Below are 11,912 nucleotides of genomic sequence, written 5' to 3' on the forward strand. Positions count from 1 at the left end.
AGGTCAGAAGCCTGATCATTGCTTTCTCCAAACTCAATTCTTCAGAATAGTGGGTGGATCAGAGAAAGGGAGAAAAGAAGCTCATCACTAAATACAACACACTTTTTCTCAGAAAGAGCCTATGCACTTAAACTCAGTTTTATTATGTGTAGTTTAATACTTGCATACAGAAACACGACTTTTTCTTCCACAAGGGCAGTGTGGAAACGCAGCCTTTGTGAATTACAATGAAGATTCTTCAGGTGTAGGTGTTTTCTTCAATTGCCAAGGAATCAGGATGACTACAAGGGCACAAAGAATAGAGGGATTTAAGAAGCACCAGCAGATTGGTGAGAGTAAAGTGGTCTCATTTTCCTATACAAAACAAGGATCTTTAATATGAAAAAAAAGAAAAGAAAATGAGGTTATTATTGCAAAGCCTTAATATTCCACAAAAAAATCATTCTTATGATGGTGGTAGAGCAGAACATTTTCTCTCAATCTCCTTTACTTACACCCCACCTCAACTGATTAATAAACTTTTGTTAGATTTTGAACAAGCAAGAACAAATCTTCTTCCTGGAAACTGCCTTTTGTGCCTCCGTTACTTGTTCCCAAAACCTTGACCACAAAAGAATACCAGCTCCTCAAGGATATGCAGAGCTTGACAAGCTTAGTGTCTTCTAGACAGACCCCATTATATCACAAGGCAGTGTATTCTCCACGCTGCTGTCCCCTCTTCCAGTGTTTGCCTGAGGCGTTCCATAGGCTTTCTGTTGAAGATAATTACAGCTGTCACAGGTATGAATAGACTAAGATGTTCACACAGCCCACGCTCTGGGGGTGGGGAAGGACAGGTATCGTCCTCAGAAGCAGGATCACTTTGTCTCTTTCAAAAGAGAGATCTCATACAATATGAAGATGAATTTTCAAACAGAAATAATAGCACAGATGCAGGCAGCTGAGCCCTCCTCACTCACGTTTGGTTAGATAACAATGTTAAATAGTCAGCTGTTCTCATGCAGAAGTATCTCCCCACTGAGGCTTGAAAGCACACAGGTATGACTCAAGAATGTTATCCAAGCTGCAGCGCTCTCAATACTGAAGGGAATGTTGATGTTACCTCGTCCATGCTATCTAGAAAGTTATTAGCAGGTGCAAGTCAAGAGAATCAGTTCAAGAAGCCCATTAGCCTTAAAATGAACAGTTAAATTTGTGAAACCTCTTGCTTCATCAATGCCACTGATTGAGGAGACAAAGAAGCTACTGGCTACTAAACACATGCCTTTCACTGCACACTATATTGTCAGCTCATCTTACAATACATCTCTTCACACATGCACATTCTGTTTTCATGAGCTTTGAGACATTACAGATTACTGGCCTTATTTGAAAATTGTGCTCCTTTGTACATCATTTATAACCTCAGAGGAAAATTCAACATCATCCAGACCATGGGTTGGTTTTTCTTTTCACCCCTGGAGAAATGGAAAAATGGCATGCATGTACACAGGCTCAAAAGTGGTGGAAGTTCTCCAGAAAGATGGAGTCTGGAGACTAATCCAAACCTCCTGAGTTTTCAAGAAAATATCAGACCAGAAATCTCACAGGAATGAACTGGCTCTGGAGATTTCTGGCAATTCCTTTTGCTGACCCCACCCAAATCTGAAAAACAGTCACAAAAGCAAAACTAGTATTTTTCACAATATTTTTCAGTATCAGGGTCTGGGTAAAGATTCAGAATAAGTTCTTGCTTCATTTAAATAGCTTTCCCCATCCAAAGATTGCAAGGACACATATTTCATCCAATTGTAATGGTCACAGAAGTTCTCTAATTTTAATTCCACGTGGAAACTAGAAGTTCGATCCTCTGTATTTTTGCAATGCTCCCTTCAATAAAGGCCAATTGCTTTTGGCTAGCACAGCAGTCAGTTTCTTCCATTAACCTTTATTCAAGCCAAAACACTTTGGGTGTAAGCGACATTGAGTTCCTGAGACAATGACGGCCAGAGAAATACCTGTCATGAGAGTGGAATCTGAGAGCTCTTCCTAAACTCCAGCTGCCTTGTCTCTCCTTGACATCGTTTCAGTCTTTGAATGCTTTCTGCACAAGCCATTACACCCTTCGACACTTCTTCCAGGAAAGCACACACAATTCCAGGAACCCCACGCCTCAGGTGAATAAATAGCAATCACAAAAGCAACTTTCTACTGGCGAGGCAGGAGACAATGTTGGAACTGTGAGTCTCTATACACAAACGCAGTAAAGGCTACTGTGAAGGCCAATATTTCCCAAGGAAATCAAATATCATGGTTTGGATAGGAGATGATTTGGAAAGAGTAATGAACATGTCTAACCCTGTATACTCAGCAAAATCTGATCTCACAGCCTGAGATCATTTGCTGGCCTCAAGTCGCATCTGGGAGTTACTCCTAACACAGCGGGAAGAGTTGTTCTAGGGAGATCCAAGTTCCACTTCTAAAGCTTCTTATAAAACAGGAGCTTTTGCCATTTAGTACTGCAGGTGCCCCCTCCCTTTCTTTTTTCAGATGAGGTTTGTGGTGGCCTCTAGCGGAACATGGAACGAATGATATAATGTGGAAAAAAGGAGTGAGGCTTGTGGAACCTCTTCAGAAGCTGACCAGGCCTTCAGCTATTCATAGCTGAACTGAGCTGGAATTTGTTTAAAACTATATGAACGTGCTAGTAAAGAGTTAATCTCCATACCCTAGCCTGATCCTTCAAATCAGAGCCACGTGTAGAGCCATAATGGGTCATCCTATAAAGAAAAAAAAATAAAAAAAATAATAATAACACAGCTTTTCTTCTTTCTGACGTTTCCTGATGTTCATCAATTTGTTAAGTCCACAAGAATAGTGTGCCTCGTTTCATTTCAACCTTTCTGCTTCCTCAGTAGAGAGGAAGTGGACGCAGGCTAGAACTGGATTCTCTTTGTGCTCCAAGAAGAACAAATAGTTCAAGATCACTTTGAGATCACAGCAATTATTCACATTGTTCTAGTGCTCCAGCTAGCCCAAGATTTGGCTTCTCACTTCAAGACACACAGACTGATCATAAATGAATACACTATTTGCCTAGAATTATAATTCCTTCCTTCCCTCTGTCTCCTTGTAAGCGTTCATGCTCATAGAAAATATTGGGTCATTTATCCTGCTGCTCCTCAGTCATTCTAATACGGCTTTTCCATCCTTGACCTTGCATGCTTTGGACTTCCCACAGGCTGTTTATTACACTGTGCAACTTCTCCTGCTGTAGAAATTCTTCTGCATCTTGGCCAGTGGCCCCGCGTTGCTCTTGATCCAAAGGAATTCATTGCCCAATGTTTAATATTGCTTTTTTGTTTAAATGACATCATTACCAAAGTGCTATTTAGAATTATTGCTCTGCAGACCTTCTTCAGATCCTGTTTGCAATCATCTATTCCAGCAGAGTCATATACTAACCTGTTGCCAAGAAGGTGGCCTAATATGTTAGTATCTTGTCTGAGATTGGAATGCCACTGACTTGCCAGAAAGCTTCCCATAGCACCTTTGCTCTGTCTTCATACTATAACTTAAATAAAGACCATAGGATCTAGTTCAACAACATTTTGTTTTCTTAATAACATTTGTTATCAACTGCATAAAACGTTTCTGTGCCCTGGGTTTCTTCCACATGACATAAGGCTCATGGATTTCTGGACCAGAACTGAGAAACAGTTTGAAAACTTCTGTTTGATCACAAATTAAGCCTCGTAATTCATTCTTTATTAAAAACAGCCCCAGATCACAGTTTCCAGACTCCACAATGGGTTCATAGAGTTGCCATGGGCCTTGCTCAGGGTCCAGGAATTCAAGCTCCACTTGCATTAGAGCACGTTGCAGCCTCTTCAGCGTGATCTCAGATGGCACCACTTGATAATTGCTGGCCTGCAAGATACTGGAGGGAATAGGGTGGAAGGCCTCTTTCTCCTTCTCTCTTTGGATAGCCTTTCCAGCATCTTTCCATTCAATTTGGAAGTGCTGCTGAAAGCCTAGTAGAGGGCAGATTGGATTGGGGCCACAGAAGGTCCCAGGGTGTTGCCAGCAGGGTGCTGCTACTCCCAAGGCAAAGACAAAAACAGTTACTGCAGGCAAAGGAGCTCTAGGAAACACTCCTTATCATCCATGGACACTCGGAAAGTTTGTTTCAAGCAAGCAGGGGCAAATCTGCTACCTCAAGCCCATTGGTTTTAGGAAGCAGATAGTAAAATAAGCTGAAATGTTCGCTCTCTCAGGAGTACTGCTAAATCTGGGAGCCCACTGTCCTCTTGATCTTTTCATATACTGTTTGATGAAATTCTACCAGCGGCCTGGGTACATTTCCAAGGAACTCATGAGTTCTGGGAAGGCATTACACAGCTACACTGTAACCATTCATGACCTGTGCTCAGTACTGGCTTGGTTCCTCCTCAAATCCACAAGATTCTGCAAGGAAAACATTCTTTCCACTTCAAGTAAGCTTCTCCATCCTGAAACCAGTCTGGTTCAACACCCAACCTCTTCTTGCCCTGCACTCACCCCAAAACATCAGAAAGACAAGGTTCCTAGTGGAAGGGCTTCCATCATGAGAAAACTACTGTAACACCTAATATATTTGGTCTCCCTCAATTCTACATCTGTTTTATTTTTTTTTTCAGGTAAGAAATAAAGGAAGAGTAGTTGTTAATATTACTTATCCTACCTATAGCTGCTAATGCAGTATGAAAGTTTTATACTCGTCATTTTCTAAACCTTTAATATTTGCAGTGGAAAGATAAGGCCTGGTTGGCAAAGTCTGCATTTCGCATCAAAAGAAACTGAGGTTAAAAAAAGAAAAAGGTGATAATCCTGGGGAGCTGGAGAGCAGAAAACGAAATGGTTGGTATTTTGGGACAAGAACTATTTTGAATTCAGGTGTTTAGGCCAATGGGAATGTGAACCTCTCATGTAAGCCATGTAGCCACATTATATGACTAAACACAAGTTCTTACATGTATAACCTTCAGAAAGCTTTAGACACCCTCCCACAACAAAACCCAAAGGGCAACACACCTAGTTATTGGATTGCTTAGATTATTTCATTTTTAAGACAAGTGCCAAATTAACAGACTTCTCCCACAGCAGGAAGGTTTAACTTGGAAGGATTTACTTTATATGTAGAGAATACAAGTATGTTATTCACTTAAACAATTAACAAAGAAAAAGACAGGCTGGGACTTAAAAAAACATAACATTTTTCAAATAATTTGTTCTCTGAATATGCTCTTTACAAAAAACAACCTCACATTTAACCTTGAGCAAGTTACCTTCCCTAAAAGTTAAAAACATGTGTGTAAAGCAGTAATGCTTTGAGAAGAAAGCAAGCTGTTACCACATCAGAAGTCTTGTTGCTAAATCTCAAAGTATTTATAAACTTAAATGAGACACCAGGGATAACCTGAAAATTCACCACTCTTCTATTTTCTCCACTAAAACTGAGGGAGACGCACAGGTCCACAAGAGTCAAACACACATCAAAACCCTTTGTGAAGCACTGGATTTTACATTATACCGAAATAACCTCACTGCTTCTCCATCTGCCTAGGATAACTGCCAGAAATTAAAACAAAGAAACATGCACACTCTTTGTAGTTAATCAAGAGCTTCAAAATTTGTTTTTAAGCTGAGATACAACAACATCTGTTTTGAAGAAATCCCATTTAAAGAAATGGTGATGCCCCTTTAGAAACAGAATATTTTTAACAAGTCTGTTTCTTCCATAACTCCTACAAGAGGCAGACTTAATAAGCAACAGATACTCTCAGATGTCTTCTTGAATATACCTATCAATTCCAGCAATTTTTCCTTGGACTTTGAAAGCCATGCCTTTTTGCTAACAATCTGACTTCTGTGGTCATTTAAAGAGAAGTACCTCACTTCACCTAGCACTTTTGCAGACAAAAACTGCAAAAAGCGAGAAGCTCTGTTCTTAAGAAGATTTTTCCCCTATATAATTTCATTGCATTCAGATTCTGTGTTAACGTGGCATTGTTTAGGATAAACCATAAACTTCAGCTGTCTTCAAGGAGCGGAAGGTACAAAGGACTGTAATACATTTTGGAGGGAGGCATTATATATTTTATAGTGAAGTATTTTCAACTAATACTTTAATATCAAGTTACTTTTTCATAGTTTATTAGCTTTTTAGTATTCACTTAGCTTAGTGAAAGAAAACTGGTTTGTAGTACAGAGTTTATAGCTGGTTTCATTTACTGGCTTTCATATGCTGCTGTTATCTTTTTAGGTCACTTGTCACCTTAATATCCAAGTACCTTTTCCATTCACGATCACAGAAGAAATATCAAGATCTTCTCCTCCTTTTCCTTCATTGTTTTAAACTACTGATCCATGACGTACTTCAGGAATATTTTTATAGCCAGAGGGCAATTGAACCTGCAGTAAATCAGTCGAAACAGAAATATTACACAATTTGCTGAAGGATAACAATGTTCATATTCCACTGATAATGAATGATAACACTTTTCCATAAGTTTTCTATGCTACATTACATGTACACCTGAAATCAAAGCTGAGCTGCATCTACTGATGTGCTTAGATTTCTGGCACCTTAGAGAAATTCTTTCATTTACACACTAATACTTCTCTGATGTCCTTTTAGCTCCTGAAAACATTCTGTGCATTAAAGGGCTTTTTAAAAATGACTTCGGTTTAATGCCACTTGACAGAGATCTTGTAATGTGATGTTAAAATACTTGTTATACAAATTTAAGCATTAAGGACTAAAGTCCATAAAGTTATAATAATAAAAAAGTCTTTATTTCCCTCTTACTCAGAGCAGCCCTTTCTTCTAGTATTATTGTTCAGATAAAGCAGCCTGCCCAGCTAGTGATGCCTCTGTCTCACTACGGCTGGAAGTAAAGCTTTACTGACATTAGGGATTAATAGACTGCAGATCCTTAAATACACATGCTCCATTACTTTCAATCTAGTGCGTATTAGGACTGTGCCTTTTCATTCCACAATAGTCCAATAAATCCTTCAATATTTACTTAAAGGGTTTTTATGGTCCTTTTGTTTCATGAAGGCATTTATACGAGCTCTGATCTTACAACATTTGCATCATCACCCATTAATTTGTGAAAATTAAATAGAAATAAACAAAAATGGCTCCACAGCCTTCTTGCCCACATGCCTACTAAATGCTGCAATATTTGTTGGTCCAATAACTAGAGATGGAACAAAAACACAGCCAGCCCAACCACTCCCTGTCCCAACACTGCTACAGACATTCCAATAGGAAAAAGCTGAGGAAAGATTATGAAGTTCTGGGAAAAGATCCATTTTAGCTATTAATGCTCATTATCACATTTTCTAAGGTCTATAAAGCTTTTTAAAGATTATTTGGGATGAAGGAAGCTATAGAAATGTTATGATCCCAGAAGATCCTTCTAAACAAAGGCAAAACGTATGCTGCTATGAACCTGCATGAAGCTCTTCTTGTGAATTATTTTTTTCCTGTGCTATGTTAGCTTTCCTCTATGTCCCTCTTGTGGTAACTAGGCAGAACTGTAACATCTGCAATGGAATAGCTAATTTGTAGCTTTCAAAGATTTATGCTTTGTTGCTGCATTTTTTGTGCATTTTTTAAATTAAGATTTTCTCTTTCGAGATTCTTTGATACTGTAATTTTCTCAGTGTATGTTGACAGGGGAACAGTTTTATTTAAAACAAAACAACACAAAAAACAACCTACAGGTACTCTTTGCTTTTCCATTTCCTATTATTCAATCTAGATAATCTAGGTAAAACTGCACGGGATTTTCATTTAAAGATTTGTTTAGAAAAGAGGCAAAAAAAAAAAAATAGATAAAATGAAGGACTTTTAAAATGACATGAGTTACCTTAACATTAAACAAAAATGGTGGAGATGTTCAAGTGTATATGTGCAGAAGTGGCAGAGCAGAAAGTGATAAAATTTGCATAATAAATTAACTGATTGTATTTCTCATCCTAAAATATGTTGACATACTGCACAACCGTGGTACTTATTAGACAGACATCACTATCAGATGAGTAATGTGCAAGCATTCCTTAAGCATTCTTTGTCTAGAACACCTGATCTCCACTTCTTGTTTATTTTCCCCTAACCTGAATTGTTTTATCCCAGGATAAAAATATTTTTTTTTTTAATTTTTTTTTTTTTTTAGCTGACTCTGGCATTTGAAATAGCAGTTTTGCAGATTCCTCACCCTCCATTTGATTGGCTCTGAGCCCTTCACGTCATCATGACACTTTCTAACACTATCTCCATGGCTTGGAGTTTGCAGAGACCAATCAGTTCACTCCTTTTCATAGCAGCTTGATTTTGGTCTTCTCTTGTGCACTCCTGACTGGAGGATGTTATCGAATCCCAGTGACAGTGTGTCTTGGAATGGAAATGAGTTTAAAGGAAAATTCTCTGGCACAGCCAATTATTTTGAGTCAGGAATGCATTATTTCTAGCAACAGCTAAACTGCTGTACACATCCCTTTTACACTTATAATCATCAGGAACCTTTATTATCAGCTCTTCAACATAATCACCTTAAACTTTCTAGCTCATGCAAGCAAGCAGAAAACATCCTTTTCAAAACTGAATTCTATTCTCTTGGACAGCTTCTTATGGCTAAGTACGTCCTGTCAATTCTAGCTCCTAACCATGCGCACAAATGGTGAAGTGCCATTGTTCTCAGATAATGTGTTCTGGTTTTGTGAAGTGGTACCTTTTAAAATTTCATATTTTAAATGAAGTTTTACAGTCAGAGTGCCACCTCTCTGCATTAGCCCAGATTTAAAAGATAAAATTTTCATAAAGCATAGCTTACACACACACACACACACAAATAATAAAGGAAGCACTGTAGTATAGACTGCACACATACTTATCGTTAAGCATACCAAAGTAATACAAAGAGTTTCCAGCATGCAGTGATCTATGATTAAGCAATAATGTCGTGAAATTCAAATGCATCCTTTCCCCAGGCCATTCCTCTGTATTGCTGTAAAGACTAATTACAGTCTTCCTTTTTAAAACACAGTAACCAGGAGCCCAATGGCCACAACTAATTGCCAGTTTGATCCCTTGTCAAAACATATCAACGTGAACTGCAGTCTTCTCACACCTGATGCACTGTGGTTTTACTTTTGACTTGTGTAGCAGGGGAACTGGACATACCGTGGGGTGGGGGATCTACAGAACCTCCTCACAGCCCTCTGGCTTCAGCACCTCAGACAGCAGCACGATCCCGTCCACGAACACAGCCAATGGGCACTGGTGCTTCCCCATAAGAAGCTGAATTTACCTTCCGATGGCACAGTCAGTACAGGAGCTACAATTTTCAGTGACCTCTCCAAAGAACTTCTCTTTAAAAGCATTCTTATTTTCTGTATTATGTAGGGGACAGGGAAAAAAATACAGCAGCACATCAAAACTTTGATCAGTTTCCAAAACTTCCGAGGATTCTTGTAAACTGGCCAGATATTGCAAGTGTGTTCTGTTTATTCGTAAATAGGAGTTCATACCAAACAACCTACCCAGTTTTACAAATTTCTTCTTCAGATTAGCTCTAATTTTCAAGTCAGATTTTATATTATCTAACAGTTAGTTTCTGGTTTGTTGTAAGAGAACACTGATTCAGTTTATCTATGGATGCTTTCCAAGCAGATTATATGTGGGTTCTAATTTAATTGCTTTTCGACTTCAGCAATCAAGAGTCTCAACATTTGTACTGTCTTTTAACACTGATGAAATTACATGTGAGTACACGCTGACTTATCTTGATGTCACCATATTAAATTAGAGCTGACGTGACAGTCATAAGTCCACAATCAATTTTCCATTCTATCTTTTGATTTTAGTGGTATGTTTGATTAGCCTCTTTTAATCTGAATTCCGAATTAAGATACCTTTATGATAAGATGTTGGTAGAGTATATTCCTTCACAGAAGCTTAAAGCTTAAGATGAATTCAAACAAACTGTATGTAGAAGTGATGACTCCTGTATTCTCTCTACTTGTTTCTTTTCCCCTCCTCTACTTGGTGCACTATTTTCCTAGGACAAAGATCCTTTTCAATCTTCATCTAGATCTTTTCAGCTTCACAGCTGCAAATCTGGTACGTTGCTTCCATTCCAGGCTTTACCCTACACCAAAAGCAAGAACAAAATTGAAGTTACTTATATACTTGTATACTGATATATATTTGCATCTTAGCGGGGAAGGCTTTATTAGGGAAAAGGGACTGAATATCTTAACCTTTCAAATCAATGCTTTTCACAACACCCAGGAGATACCTTAGAAGAGCTTTGGTTTGTGCTAATAATGTTGAAATGAGGGCACCCAAATCCCAAACTTGCTGTTTATTTATGGACTGAAGCATGTACTACTACTCATCTCCGCGCAGCCCAGTCCTTCATCTTCCAGAGAGCATCCATGGCCCACCCCACTGCATTCATCTCGTACCAATTCAGCCTTCAGACTATCACACAGTTATATTAGGTATCACAGGCATAATAGGTATTACAGCTGGAGCAGGCATTACCATAATACCAAATCCTTCTTAATCAGCACGTCTGTCTCAAAACTCTTAACACCCCTGCAGAGCAGCCTTGCCCAGGCTGTGCCTCCGGTAGCAGACACCACACACCCCTTCAAATGGGGACATGAGGCAGGCTGCAGCAGCAGTTTCAAGCAGTATGGAGGGGATGAAGGCCCCAAGCTGTCCCCACACCTACCCCAGGCCCCTCACATTAACCTGGTGGCACCATGGGGGCACCACCTAGCTTCACACCCTGCAGCTGCTGCCTCTGCCAGGGCTGGCAGCCAGCACAGTCCTTCTTCTCCTCCCTGCAACCGTCCCGGGGCCCTTTGTGGAGAAGATGCCAACCACCTCAGGGAAACTAATTTGCCACCTCAGGGTGATACGTTGACACCGCAGGGCGATCTGCTACCTCAGGACGATCAATCCGCTCCCTCAGGGCGATCCAGTCCCTCAGGGAGATCTGCCGCCACCTCAAGGTGATCCACTCCCTCGGGGCGATCGATCTGCCCCCTCAGGGTGATCCACCGCCACCTCAGGGCAACCGATTCACCACCTCAGGGTGATCCACTCCCTCAGGGTGATTGATCTGCCACCTCAGGGCGATCTGCTCCCTCAGGACGATCAATCCGCTCCCTCAGGGCGATCCAGTCCCTCAGGGAGATCTGCCGCCACCTCAAGGTGATCCACTCCCTCGGGGCGATCGATCTGCCCCCTCAGGGTGATCCACCGCCACCTCAGGGCAACCGATTCACCACCTCAGGGTGATCCACTCCCTCAGGGTGATTGATCTGCCACCTCAGGGCGATCTGCTCCCTCAGGGCAATCGATCCACTCCCTCGGGGTGACCTGCTCCCTCAGGGCGATTGATCTGCTCCCTCAGAGCGATCGATCCACCCCCTCAGGGAGATCAGCTCCCTCAGGACAATCAATCCACCCCTTCACACCACCCAACCCCTCAGGGCGCCCTCCCCTCTCCCTCACGACTTCTCCCTCCCCCTCAGCGCTCTCCCCCCACACACCCCACCCCGCCCCCTTCACCCCGCCCCCCACCTCCACTCGAGGGCCCATTGGCCGCCACCTCCATCAATCACCACCCAGTCCCCACCCCCTTACCCCCCCACACACCTCCCCCATTCCCTTTGGCGCCAACCTCCCTTTCCCCCCCCCCTTCCCCCCAACTCCCCCCCCTCCCTCCAGGCGCCGCGCGCCCCCTCAGGCTGCAGCCCCGCCCCCCTCCCTCCCTCCCTCCCCGGGTGCGCGCGCTCCGCGTCCCCGTTGCCCCCCCCCCCCCCCCAAGGGGCGGGGCGGGGCGTGCTGGCGTCGGGGCCGCGCG

Source organism: Netta rufina (genome assembly GCF_964035555.1).
Source record: "Netta rufina genome assembly, chromosome: 28".
Taxonomy (NCBI): domain Eukaryota; kingdom Metazoa; phylum Chordata; class Aves; order Anseriformes; family Anatidae; genus Netta; species Netta rufina.